Here is a 15190-nt window from a genome sequence, read left to right on the forward strand (position 1 = left end):
AAATTAGCTTTTTGCCTGACTAGGGGATTGCCTGTTTCTGAAATCCAAGGGAATGTGTAAACTACACAACGTCAGAAATGTAGACGCATAAAATAATGTGTATTGATTCTCGTTACGTAGATAAATGTAATATTTCTATTATTGTCCTTAGAGATTTTGCCAGAGTCAGTGGCAGTGCAGCTGCAGTGGGAATATCTATCCTCAACTGCAGGATAAGAGGTTTGTGTCAGTCTTTCTAAAATAGGTTAGCCTAGCCTTTTTCGGACATTTCATATCAGAACTATAGCTCCCCCACTTTAAGACAACAACAACAACAACGACAACCCCGGCGGTATAGGCCGTTCATTTAACTTGTTAGTGTTTATATATAGCTTGGTGAAAATGAATTGTATTGTTAAGAGATTTTATGTATATTTATATATGTGTAATTTAAGTGAATGTATATTTGAGGCAAGTTGTCATAGCTGCGAAATACTCCATTTTATAAGAGGTGTTCTAATGTAGCAAGCTTATGAATCTTTCTGATAATTTTACCTTTTGGGGGGCATTTTATGTTTAATTTCCTTATTTGAGGGCACTTATTCAGCCTATATGATACTTGAAAAGCCTCATCTAAGCTAGGCTTCCATTCTGGTATTTTTAATTTATTGCTTACAGAATGACTATTAACATTGCTTTAGATCACTCTAATGCTAGTTTTGTTTTGTCTTACTAGGTTAAACAGCCACATTTTTGCCTGGGTCAAAATAGAAAAATGTTCTCTAGAGTAGTAACAAAGGAAATCACAAAATATTATGTTTGTTGTAAGTAAATTTATTCATTTAACAGTAACTAAGTGATTTGCATTCCAGAATTTGAAAAATTATAGTCATAGTATTAAAATGAAAACTTTGAGATTAAGCAGAAATTTTTAGGGAATAATTTAAATCTACTAGGTGGTACCAATGGATAGAGTGATTTTCTCTAATTTTCTTAGAGATAATTTAGGATTTAGAGAAAAATCTCAACAGATACTCTTTACCCAACTTAAAAAATAAAACATTTGGAATATTTTCTAATGGGAATGCAAAATTTTTTTTGTTTTTAATTAACAATTTAACACAATTCAATGTTAGTACTCCATCAAATTTTTGTTGCATTGTGTTTCTATAGAATGTTTATAATGAGTTTGCATTTTGCATATCTAGTCTGGGCAGTGAAACAATCCTGAGAGGTAGTGTAGATATTATTAGTTCTAATTTACAGTTGAAGAACTGTACAGATATTAAAAAACTTGACCATTGTTACAAGCAGCCTAGTAAGTGGCAAAACCTGGAGCTGAACCCAGGTCTTCTAACTCTAAATCCAGTTCTCTTTTCATTACATCTTAATGTTCTCAAGAAAAAAAGTCCGTCATGGGATGATGGATTTGGGACTGGCAAGAATCTTAGAGACCATTGAATACATCTTCATTTTACAAATGAAGAAACTGAGGCTTAGAAAGATTAAGTGACTTGCCCAGGGTTGTGGAGCTCTCTGGTAAGTATCTAAAGCAAGATTCCAACTCAGGTCTTCCTGACTTAAGGTTTATTGCCATCCGTTGCTGCTGCCTAGTTGATTCAGATAATTCCCTAAGATATTTTGGTAAATTTCAAAATATTCATCTTAATACTATGACTGCATAATGATCCAGAATGAGTAGGGATTTGTCAGAGAGCAGAACTAGAACATGTCAACTAATACCCAGGGAGTACTGTGTGCAAGAGGAGGAAGTGGATGGCAGGACAGGGAGGATGAAGACCCAAAAAAAGGCCACTTGATATACAAGTTAAAGATGATTGGTAACTTTGCAGGGAGCACTTTTACTAGAGTGGCAAATTGGAATGACAATTAAAAGAGAGTTAAGAAGTGAGTAGTGAGGAAATCAAGGCAGCAACTATAGATAAGCTCTCCATAGGAGCTTGGCAGTGAAAGTGAGGAGAAATGTAAAGCCAAAGCTTGTAGGAATGACAAGGCCAAGGAAAGGATATTTTTTTTAAGTATATTAAGAATCCTAAGCATGTTTGTAGACAATCTTCTTTTGTAGATAGGGGCAAATGAAAGATGAAAAAGGAATGATTGATGTGGAACATTCCCCAGGGAAGTATGAATGAGGGACACAAATAGAACAATACTGGAAAGTAGTAGGGTCACCTCATCCTCAGAGATTAGACCAAATACAGTGAGGACAATTGAACATATTATTGGACTTTGCAAGTCTGGGTTAGGGAAGATGAGGGTTCCCATGACAGTCTAAGTTTTGTCAGTGCAGTGGAAAGCAAGTTCACCTAAGAGACAGGTATTTGGGGACTGGAGGAGGAGGTCTGGAACAGCTTCTATGGAGTACAAGAGAGACTATCTGGGAAGAATAAAAGTGTTGCTATGTAGCATGAGAGACCAGTTGAAATTAAATAGCTTGAATTTATGGTGTACCCATTTAATATGACTATGTTACTTCCTTCAGTGTTCTGAAGTAATAATAGAAAAGAGCGGTGGCAAGGTTGACCCAACCTTAGTGATTAGTAAGGGATTCAAGGATAGAATACAGTGTGTGGATGAACTGGCTAACTATGTTAAGTGTATGAATGGAAGAAAGTGAGACCAGACCCTGAGTGTTGTTAGACAAAGGGAACAGGAAGAGTTGGAGAATACAATGATGGCAGATAGGTTTAGGAAATGTGAGGAAAAGGAAAATATTGAAGGACAGTATGTTGGACAGTAGGTTATGGTAAGAGAGTGGAATTTCAGAGTTCAAAATCATGGAGATTGTGAGGTTTAGGGTGTGACCCCTTGGAAAGGATGCTGAGGTAGAGAATAAGGTCATGGGAGTTGAAGAGGTTGTTGAGTTGGAAGACTAGTCTGTTCTTTGGAATATGAGAGTCTCCAGGCAAGCTAATGGCAAGAAATCTTAATCTTATGCTGGAAACCATTTATGAAAAATTTTTATACTAAATTAAAAAACTCAAAACAAGACAGAATAGCTTTTGTAGTCTGTACTCATATACTGGTCAGTGATTGAGTTAAAACCGGGAAAAATGATTTGGTCTTCTAGTCAAGAGTACTGTATTGGGATTTGGGGAAAATGAAAGATTGGACTTGAATATAAGGAAAAGTAAATTGTGAATTAGTTTTTATAATCAAAAAATTTTTCATATTTACTGGCAGTGAATATTTTGAGGATAAAAGTTAAAACTTAAGATGATATTGTTCTAATTCTGTTATTTCACTTAAACATTACAGATGTTTTTCATTTTTATAGAAATTGGCTACATAAATAGAATAATTTTTAATGGAATAATAAAAAGGAAGTATATGTTTGAAAAAGATGGATAGATATTGTGATGGCATTAGGAAATAGCTTAAGAATCCATCCTCCCCCAAGTAACAACTTTAAAGGAAGGCATGGATGAGATTCACACAAGAGAGTATCCCCTCTTGTGCAGGGATGGACTGTGATCTGCATAAATTCAGGGAATATATTGATCAATGAGATCATAGATCATTTGAGTATAACAATCAAATATGAGATGAACAATTGACTAATTTGTGGTTTCATCTTTGTGGATCCTTCTTGTTTCAGTGTAGATCTCAATCTCTCCAGATTTCATGAGTTGTCATTGCTGAAAATTTTATCACTTGATTGCCAACCTTCTATGATAATTTCAACCCAGTTTAGCTAGGCTTCATTTTAATTGAGAGGATTTCTTGAAATAGTATTGAAAGAATTTGTATGTAGAGCTCCACAGCCTTCAAGATGCCATGGTCTCCTTTACACTACTTTGAGATAACGGTAGTGGACAATATAAGAAAAAGAAGTTTTCGGTTGTTTTTTGGTAGATCTTTCTAAGTGTATATATTTTTTCCCCTTCAGCTTAAATTCAGAAGCTTGAAAAGGTTTATTTACAAGACCATGAAAGTTGGATTTAAGACCATCCTTCTGTCACAGAGAAATTTCCTTCATTATGCATTATTAAAAGCATAATTGTGTCTTTGTTGTCTCCCCCCTTCACTCCCTGTAGGTCAGTGGTTCTTAATAGAAAAACATGTCTCACTCCTATATGATTATGAGGATTAGTATGTACTACAATTCCCCACTCACATTCTTTGTGGGTCTATACAGTGTGATAGTATTTGGTTTCTAGTCTTGTCTCTGACTCAAATTACCTGAGTGACCATGAGCAAATTATTTGACCTGTTAGGACTTGAATTAATTCATTTGTAAGATAAAAATTTTAACCTTAATGTTGTCTCTCCTTGTAGGTTTTAAATTCTCTTTTTAATTTGTCTCCAAGATGACCAGCTGTCCTCTTTTTTTTTTTTCCCTTTTTGGAGGGCAATTGGGGTTGTTACTTGCCCAAAGTCACATGGCTAGTAAGTGTGTCAACTGTCTGAGGCCAGATTTGAACTCAGGTCCTCCTGACTCCAGGGACGGTGCTCTATTCACTGGAACACCTAGCTGCCCCCAGTTATCCTCTTTTCTACTAAATCCTGTGGCTTTTCCTCAGTTTCTCATACTTGTTTTTTTGTTTTTTCAATTTCTGACACATCAACTTCTGATTCTTTTTGTATCTTCTCTCCTCCTTTGCCTTCTGTTCTCCTGCTTCTCTTTTCGGCTGTCTGACTGGTCTTTCTAATTTTCCTTTTCTATATCATCTCCTGCCCCTTAAGTATAAGGGACTCTTGAGGATCTCTCCTGGGTCCCCTTTCTTTTTTCTCCAGAGATCTCAGCTCTTATGGGTTCAATTATTATCTCAACACAAATAAACTTCCACATCTATGTATCTGTTTCTATTCTGTCTAAAAAACTCCAAGTCTTGAATTATCAAGTGGCTTCTGGACATCTCCACCTGAATCTGCATCAGATTTTCAAAATCAGTATGTCTGAAATCATACCCAATCTTCCCCTTCCTAATCTACCTTTTCAAACATATACACACGTATATGTGTATGTCTGTAATGCACATTCATGTATTTGAGGATACTACCATTCTTCTAATCAACCGGATTAAAAATTTTAGTCAGCTTTGAATCTTTGCTTTTCCTTGTCAGTTTCCACATCTTGTGATTCTACCTTTTATGGCATCTCTTGCATGTGTTTACTTCTCTTTGTCCTTTCTTCAGGTCGTCATCACCTCTGGCTTTGACCTCATACTTTATTTGGTCTTCTTTGTTTCTACTCTCTCCTACCCATCTTTCACACAGATTTCAAATAAATATTTTAAAAACAGTTTTGACTATGTGCCCTCTATTCAGAAAAAAATTTAATATCTCTATTGCTTACAAGATGAAATGCAAACTCTCTGGTTCAGAATCTGAAAGTCTCTATAATCTGGCTCACCTACTTTTCCAACTCTCTCATATCACTCCCTTCACATAGTGTATTCTAGCCTAGCTGGCCCTGCTCAACCTTTCTAAATTGACATTCCAATTTCTCTTTGTTGTGCCTTTGTATAGAATGCCATTCCACATTCGTTAGAATGGAAGCTTCTTGAGGGCAGCAACAAATTTTATTTTTTTAGCTTTTGAGCTTGCTTGTTGATTTACTCCTCTCTCAGCTCTTAGAATCCTTAACTTGTCAAGACTCAACTGTGGGGAAATCTTTCTAATCCTTTCTAGTTGTTAATGCTCTATCACACTTGGAATTAAGGTGTATTTGATTGTGTCTCTGTTGTATCTTCCCAGTAGAATGTAAGCTACCTGAGGCCTGAGAGTACTTTTAAACAATTTTTCTATATTTATTATCTTATCACCAAAATTAGGTACTTTTTAAAAAGGCTTTTTTATTTTATCTATCTTCTTTCTTTCTATCTATCTATCTATCTATCTATCTATCTATCTATCTATCTATCTATCTATCTATCTATCTATCTATCTATTTTTTAGAGGGAGTTGGGGTTAAGAAACTTGCTCAAGGTTACATGGCCATTTATTTTGTGTGGGTGCCAAGTATCTGAGCTCGGAACCGATCCCGGGTCTCCTGATGCTAGGGCTGATGCTCTTAATCACTGCGTCACCAGGCCGCCCCTAAAAAGGCTTTTTTAAAAGCTTTTTTCAATTTAAATAATCAATTTATCATCATTATTATTTTTTTTAGCATTTATGGTGCTCATACCCTTAGAAAAGGAAAATATACTAAGAAAATCACTTCATATAGTCAGTAAGGAGAAAAACATCTCTACTGTAGTGAAGGCATCTTACTTGTATAAAGTAAATTATTCCTGACACTACAGATGCCATTTATAATCTCTCAAATGGTACTCAGAATGAAACTTTATTACTCCTTGTCATTTTTACCTCATACTGAATTAGTTCTTTTTGTTTTCATCTTTTATATATTTTGTCCCTCAGTATCAGTCATTTACTGTTCACTTGCAGATATTTAAATCTTTAACCTTTATTTTGTTCAATTTTGTTGAACAAAATTCAATGTGCTGTGTTTATTGAATTCGTAGCATGCCGAAAATCATTTAGTACATGAGTACACAAACATTGCTATGAATTTAGATGCACAATAAGTATTTTTTATATGAATGGAATTTGAAATTATTAAAATTTTGTTTTCTGTGGTGTTTTAGGGGCAGCTGTATATTTCTTTCTTTTTTTTTTTTTGGAGGGTAGTTGGGGTTAAGTGACTTACCCAAGGTTACATGGCTAGTTTTTTGTGTTAAGTGTCTGAGGCTGAATTTGAACTCAGGTCCTCCTGACTCCAGGGCTGGTGCTCTATTCACTGTGCCACCTAGCCACCCCCTGTATATTTCTTTTTTTTTTTTTTTTGCCTTTTGGAGGGCAATTGGGGTTAAGTAACTTGCCCAAGGTTACATGGCTAGTATTTTTGTGTGGGTGTTAAGTGTCTCAAGCCAGAACTGAATTCGGGTCCTCCCGACTCCAGGGCCAGTGCTTTACTCACTGTGCCACCTAGCCACCCCCCTCTCCCTCGTTATATTTCTTAATGTATGTTGGTTAATACATTAAAATTATTTTTATTTGTTGGATTAGAATAATGACATTGCCACTTTACTACCTGTTTAACTTTGAGCAGTTAACTTCATGGGCCTCAGTTTCCTCCTCTGTATAATGAAGAAGCAAGTGACTTCTAGGTAGAGCTTCACATGCTGTAAATCTATGATACTATGACTGAATCTTTTATTTAGATTTGTGTGTTTGCATGCCAGAATCAGTACTATAAGAATTTTTTAAAACTGTTAATATCCAGTATATACGTTTAGTTTGTGAATCTCTTTGTTATGCCTACTTTTCTATATTACAATTGTGTTTTTTAATGGTTCCTCAAGAATTTTCTTTTTGTACTGGCAATGGTTCTAGATCTCAAGGTGGAGGATAGTTTACATTAGGGAGTATATTTTTGTAATTAAGAAACTGAGGAATGACGATTTTGAACCACTAAGTCACAAAGAAATTTGGGAAGGAACTTTCATATCACTTCAGCCAACTTATTACCCAGTACAGATATCACTATACAGTTTACAGTTATGGCTCTTACTGCTCTTTCTAGTCTTGTTTCATATTATTCCACTTTACTCACTCTCTGGTCTAATAAAATTGGCCTGCTTAGTGGGGAACCATGCACTACCTCTTATGTTTCAGTGCCACAGTTCCCCTTATTTAGCATGTACTCCTTTCTCACCTCTACCTCCTTCAGATACAGTTCAGGTGCCATCTTTTTAAACATAGACTTTGCTTCATTGTGCCACTGATCAGCATTCTGCCTCTTCAAATTACTATGTATAGCTTTATATATGCTTTGTATTTACTTACTTGTGAACATGCTGTATCCCTCCCCTTTGAATTTAAATTCCTTGAAAGAAACTGTTGGATTTTTTTTTTTTTTGGTCTAAAACCTATTACAGTCCCTAATATATGTAGATTCTTAAGAAATGTTTGTTGACTTGAAACCCATCTATAACTTTTTTGGGATTGGGATAAGGATAGGGATAGGGATTGGGAGTGGAGCCTGAACCTGTATTCTCATTCTTATAGGGATTATTGAGGTAAGAAACTCCCTCTACTAATCTATATCATCATCTCTGCAATTAAGAGTTACCTAGTGCACTGAGAGGTTAAGTCATGTATTTGCTCAAGGTCACAGGGACCTCTGTGTCAGAGGGGACTTGATGACATGTCTTCTTTGCTTTGGCTTGCCAGCCATTACATTTTGCCTCAACCCGACCATTGTCATTTAAATTATTGTCTAACTTTAGGTTTTTAGTAAAGTCTCAAATATAATTTTTTTAAAATTTGCTTATTTTTCCTGTATTAGTAGAGGGAATTTTCACATAAGGAGATAAAATAGCAAGTCCAGACTAAAAAAACCCAAAACAACCCAACCCAACCCTGAAACAAATTAAAACCTGCTTTATATAACTTCACCACCTCTTTACCACATACACCATCATTATTGCTGTAAGACATTAGTGAATGACAGAAATTAACTATGGTACTACTAAAACTTGATTAGATTTATGATTTGTTCCTACATCTTGATTGTTTCGCATAATTCTTATTTATGTACATGTCTTATCCTCCCACGTTCTCTGCTGCTATCAGATATTAAGCTTTTATTTTACATATTTTGATCCCAGAGTCTTGCACATGGTAAATACTTAATTCTGGCTTAATTTTTCCTCCTTTGCATATGTTTCAAAGGAATGAGTGATCTTCATAATGCTTACCCCATCTACTTCTGCCCTTGGTCCTTTCAGAAATGTCCCATTTCTAAGAGCTTACCTCTTTGATCATCTTCACTTCCTAATTTTTAGTATTTCCTTATTCACTATTGCCTTACAAACATGCCTACTTATCCCTTATCCTTTAAAAAAAAAACACACTTAATCCATCCATCTCTTCTGTTGGTCTGTATCTTTTCAGTCCCCTTCACAGCCAGACTAGAAAAAAAGATATAAGCTATCAAGACTCTTCAGTTCTTTTCAATCTGGCTTTCAGCTACCACTACTTGAATAAAACTTTTCTCCAAGGCCATCAGACTTTTTTTTTTAGCTCTTCCTTAGCCCTCTTTCTTGCCCTTAAATCTCTCCCCTTAGCACCCCACCCAGCAACCACCCATCCAGTTTGGGTCATCATCACCTTTCCTCAGTTATATGCCATGCTCTAACATTAACCTCCCACTGGGCCCCTGTTTCTGACTGGTTAGAATTCTCCATAACTAGTCCAGTTGAGACTTACTATACTGCTTTCCCACCATCTTCATGCCATGCCTGTATTATCCCTCTTTTATATTCTCTTCCTTATAGCCTCTAGCTATGGGAAAAGTAATCAAATCAAGCAGTCATTCCTAGAAATAACCTTATTAGTCTGTTGCCCTGTGATTATACTCAACATCCCTTTGTCCTCCATAATAAAGTTTGTTTCCTCATTAGAATGTAAGCGCATTTAGGATGGAAGAGCTTGCTTTTTGAAATTGTATTCCCAGCACTTAGCACAATACCTGGCATTTAGTAAGCATTTGAATTGAAAATTGAAAATTACTTTTCTTTCATTTAGTCTCTATTGGAGTATTAGAATAGTCACGTAACTGGTTTTCATAGCTTCTTTTTTTTTCCCTCTTTCTCTAAGCCTTAACTGCCAGATTGTTATTCCTAAAGCACTTTATTCTCACCTATGCATCATTTGAAGTAGTCAGACTGGCATACTAGCTATTTCTTCTTATTGGACATTTTGTCTCCTCCCTCTTTTATCATCATTTTTGGATACATTCCATATTCCCTAATTCAGTTAACCTTCTTTTGTTAACAAAGAAAAACAATAGAACCAAGTGACACTGTAGCACCAACACAATATTCATAGCACCAAAGGCTACTGTAAATATGCCAGCATAGTGCTCAATCACAAAATATAACAGATTCTCCACATAGAAGCAGAAGCAAAACATTTATTCAGACACCGGGAAACCAAATCCATCATAGCAACATAGAAGTTAATATGCCACAACACAGCAGAAAGCCACACCATCCTTTAGCCTTCCTACAAACCAGCACTCACAAACCTAGCTGTCTACTTCAGTGTGTCTTCTCTCTTCTTAACTGCTCTGACTCCCAGCTTCCTATGGCCTCTGTTCCACCATTCAGCAAGCTCCTCCCACCACAGACTCCATGTGATTACATTCAACCATTTCTTCCTAATAGAGAAGTGGTCAAAGGATAAAGGATGCCTCCAAATAACTAAGAGAAATACAAATCAAAACAACTCTGAGGTTTCACTTCACACCCAGAAAATTGGTAAAGTTGACAAAAGTCAATGTTGAAGGGATTATGGGTTGATGGACACACTAGAGCATTGTTCATAGAAATATAAATTGATAACCATTCTACAAATTAATTTGGATTATTTATATAAAGTGTCTAAAATGTCTCTACCCTTTGGTCCTTAGATTTCATTGTTAGGCTATACCTCAAGGAAGTCGTGGACAAAAAGAAAGATTCTACATTCACCTAAATATTTATAGCTGCACATTTTGTAGTAGCGAAACAGAGAAAGAACATACACAAGATTGGGGAATGAATAAACAATTCTTGGGGCATAAATATAATGGAATATGACTGCTGTAAAAAATGACAAACATAAATACAGAGAAGCATAACAATACTTTCATGAACTGAAAACTATGAAGTAAGCAGGATCAGAAAACAATATACATAATAACTATGACAGTGGAAAGGACAATAATCTCAGAAGTTATATTGATGTTGCGAAATTACAAAGACCGAATTTGGATTATCCAGAGAATAGATACGGGAAGATACTTCCCCTACTCCTTTTGGCAGATCAGATCTATTCGTATGGAATATTGTGTTTATAATTAGATTTTTTTTCCATGTGTTGATGACTGAGTTTTTTTCCTCTTCCTCCTCCTTTCTCCCCCTTACTTGTTATAAGGGATTATTCTCTAGGAGAGAAGAAATTCAGCTATATAAAACCTAACATTGTCAATAAAAAAATTTTTTTTAAAGAAATTCCCACCCCTTCCCAATAAATTTAAAAGGTACTACTTCCCATGACCCTTTTCTTTTTCAAGTCATGTAATTATGTAGTCTTTTATATGTAGGTCATATTTCCTTAAGACCTTATTATGGGATATGGTGTAAGATACTGATCTAAATCTATTTTCTGCCTAACTGCTTTCCAGTTTTCCCACCACTTCTTGTCAAATAGGGAATCTTTCCTCTATGCAGTAGCTGTTCTTGGGTTTATTTAGCACTGGACAACTGGATTCAGTTGTTTCCCCTTATTGCTTATCTGGTTACTTCCACTGAACTACTTTGCTGTATTCAGTTAATGGCCAGAAATGCTTATGGTATTCATGAGTTTATTTTATATCATGTCAGTTTTCTGAAATCTTGGTAGAAATGAACTATTTGGCAAAATTAACTGTTTCAGGTAATCTTAGTGATTTCTTTAGGGTTTTCTAGGTAGACCTAGACAACTGGACAAATATTTTTAATTTTTATTTATTTATACTTACTCCTTCAATTTCATTTTCTTATTGCTTTACCTAGTTTTTGTAGATAGGCAGCTCTGGAAATGTAAGTTGCGGGGAACTTCCCAGCCTAAACTAGTAATTGGGAGTTTCCTCATTTGGGAGTTCCCTCTACCAAGGAATATCTCAGATTTGTTTCCAATCTCTATTCATTTTCATGAATTTCATGTGTCAGACAAACTGAGATAAAATTATTTTTGAATTTTACTTTCTCCCGCATTTCTTGAATTTTTGTGTGCTGTGTTACATTACTATGGTATAATCCTTCTCTATTTACTCTTATTGAAATTCTTTCTGTCCTACAAGACTGTACTTAAATGCCACTCCCTCTTCCTAGTCTTTCTTGAATTTTTCATGACTTTGGCCTTTCATTTGAATTCTTAAAGTTTTGGTTCTCTTTTGAGAGTATTTTGTTCTTCCCTCTTTCTCTTTACCCATACCCAGTGACTTGTAAAGTCTTATCTGTAATAGCTCTCATCTGCCCTGTCCTTTCCACTAAAACTGCTGCCATCCTGACTTAGCACTTGTACTATTTTAAAAGGCTTTTAATTTTCCCTCCTCTTCATTCTGTCTTTTATATAGCTGCCCACAGTCTTCCTCATAAAATGTGACCAGATTACTAGTAGCTCAAAAGCCTTTAGTGGTTCTCTCTTGTCTATAGGATTTAAAAACAAAACAGTTCTTTAGCCAGTGTTCTACATTTTACTTTTAACTTACCTTTGCAGATCTTTTTAATATTATTCCCTGTTAGTCAGTTAATGGTCATTTTTAACCACTTACTGTATGTTAGGCATTGTACTTACATTCTAATGGAGGAAGATTACACATAAAAGGAGGCTGGTTGTGAAGTGGGAGGGATATGGGACAGGATTGAAACTACCTGGGGAAATGGTAGAGAAAGTCAAGAGTGGCAGCCTGGAGAGGTTGTGTGGTTTGTCCTTCATTCTTAAAGAGGACCATAACATCAGGAAGATGATGCCATGACTTGCAGTTGAATTGGATTTAAGTGAGAGAGGACTGTACAAAGTCACCAGCCTCACTTTCTCCTCCAGAGCCACCTGGATCCAGTGGCCAGATACAGGTCTGGATAATTAGAGATGGCCCAGGATTCAGTGTGAGACTTTGGCTTTTTTAAGCTAAGGTTTTTCGAGTTCTTAGTGAGGGGAAGCCTATTCAGTGATTAGGCCAGTTTAAGAAGTGAGTCAAGGGATGACCCTTTTAATAAGACAAACAAAACAAAACACAACAACCCAAATTGGAAGGGGAAGACCCTCAGAGTCAAAGAGAAAAAATTACTATTTACATTTACTCTAAGTCATCTGGGCCCAAAAAATCACCATTAAGTGGTGCTTGGGTAGGGACCTTATCCAGTCATCCATCTTATCTAGTTATCCAGTCAATGAGAGCCAGAGAGAACAGGGTAAGACATGGTAAGAAAGAAATCTAGCCAGTAAAGCCCAAGAGAACTAGGTAAGTTTCAGCCACTCTGGCACTCTAGAGAGGAATGAAGACATAGCTGGTCTGCATGTTTTCCTTAAATGGAGATTTTGGGAGGAGCTATCTAATCAGAGGGGAAAGGCTACAGTAATGAGGATACTTCCAATTTGTGAATTCCAGGGCTGGACTGAGCTTTCTGGGGCATAGGAGAAAAAAGTTATAGTACAACTTAGAGAGGAATGAAATCTAGTTAGGCATATTGGATTATTATTGTTCATTTGTGTCTGACTCTTCATGACCTGATTTGGGGTTTTCTTGGCAAAGATACTGGAGTGGTTTGCCATTTCCTTCTCCAGCTCATTTTACAGATGAGGAACTGAGGCAGAGCAGGTTGTGACTTGCCCAGAGTCACACAGTTAGTAAATGTCTGAGGCCAGATTTGAACTCAAGATTAATTTTTCTGACTTCAAACCTTAGCTAGAATCTAGGTAAACTATACTATTAAAAAAGGAAATGAGGTTAATCTGGCAAGATTTTTTCTTGATAAAACTATCCTGATTCTTTGTAACCACCACTTCCCTTTCTGGATTTAAGCCAACCATCTCTTTAATGGTGCTTTCACCAGCATCCCATTTTGGTTGTCTTCTATTAGAATTCCTGTGATTATGTTAACTCTTTGTATTTGTATCCCTGTAGTGCTTGGCAAATAGTAGTAAGTTCTTAAGTGCTTTTTCAAACAATAAATATGTTATTTTCCAGGACTCTGGATTTTTATAGTTTGACAGTCTTAGGAGCGGGGATCACAGACTCATAGATCTAGAGTTGTAAGAGACCTCAGAGGCTATTTGTTCCTACCTCTTCATTTTAAAGATGATAAAACTGAGACCTAGGAAGATGAGCCCAAGGTCACACAGGAAGTAGCATGGGCAAGGATTGAAACCTGGTCCTCTGACATCAAAGCTAATGTACTTACTTAAACTGTATGCTTAAAACTTTTCCTTTGGAGTTGGTATCCAAGACAAGTAAGGAGATAGTAAGAGCCCCCGGGCCCAGGTGAACTATATCCAGGTCCTATTAGATGTGAGTGCTGAGCTACATTGTCCCTGTTATTTGAAAGATCATGGAAAATGAGAGAAGTGCATCACAAAATTGGAAAAGGGAAGATGCCCCAATTTTCAAAAAAAGGAAAGAGAACAAAGCCTGCAAATTATAGACTGGTGAGCTTGAATTTAATTACTCACAGAATTCTTGAAAGGACCATTAAAGAGATGGTTGGCTTATATCCAGAAAGGGTAGTAGTAAGTGGTGGTTACAAAGAGTCAGGATGGTTTTATCAAGAAAAAATACTGCCAGATTAATCTCATTTTTTTTGAGAAGATTGAGACACAGATAAATGATAATACAGTCAAATGTATTCAGAACTGGTTGTTGAATTGTAAGACTTAAAGGATAATGGTTCAGTGTCAGGGTGGCAGAAAGCCTCCAGGAGAGTACCCCAGTGTTCTCTATTTGGTCTTGTGTTCTTTAACATTAAATTTGCAGATGACACAAAGCTGGGAAGGACAGGATCCAAAAGGATTTTGACAGACTAGAGCACTGGGCTGAATCTGATAGGATGAAATTTAGTAGGGATAAATGTAAAATCTTGCACTTCAGCACAAAAAAATCGGCTTCATAAATTAAGTTAGGGAATACACACAGATATAAAGCAATTCTGAAAAGGATCTGGGAGTTTTAATGGTGTAATATGACAGTCAAAAAAGCTAATGCAGTTTTGGCCTGCATGGATTGGGGGTGGGAGGTGGGGTATAGCTCCCAGGAATACCCTATCAGACCTTATCTTGGATAATCATGCATTTTATTGCAATTTCAAACTTTAATAACTTAAAAGATGTTTTGGACACTGTATCATTTTGAATTTTTGTCATTAAGTCACTATACTTCTCTGAGTATCACTTTCTCAAGCTAAATTTAAGGGGTTGGATGTGAAAATTTCTAAGTTAAACTATCTTTCGCTAATTCTACATTTTTTATATTCTTAGTGTTTGTATAATATATATGTATTTTTAAGATATCTCAGAGAGAGAAATCCCTTCAAATGTTGTATTGGTAATAAAGAAAAGGGAAAAGTTAGAAATTCATGTATGATCCGGTGGGGGAAGAATAGGACTTGCCTGTGTTCACTTCTGAAGAAAAGGCTGGATGGGACTGGATTAGGAAGAG

The 15190-nt window shown here is 36.1% G+C and overlaps 1 protein-coding gene across 5 annotated transcripts in view; it reads left to right on the forward strand.

Annotated features, from left to right (window-relative positions):
- Positions 1–15190, forward strand: part of RNF111 (ring finger protein 111) — a 160686-nt gene that overhangs the window by 60778 nt on the left and 84718 nt on the right. The gene's annotated exons all lie outside the window — the stretch shown is intronic.

The sequence above is a fragment of the Petaurus breviceps genome, unplaced genomic scaffold (genome assembly GCF_028583685.1).
Source record: "Petaurus breviceps papuanus isolate PSGF00001 unplaced genomic scaffold, PetGlider_PUasm1.0 37, whole genome shotgun sequence".
Classification (NCBI taxonomy): Eukaryota; Metazoa; Chordata; class Mammalia; order Diprotodontia; family Petauridae; genus Petaurus; species Petaurus breviceps.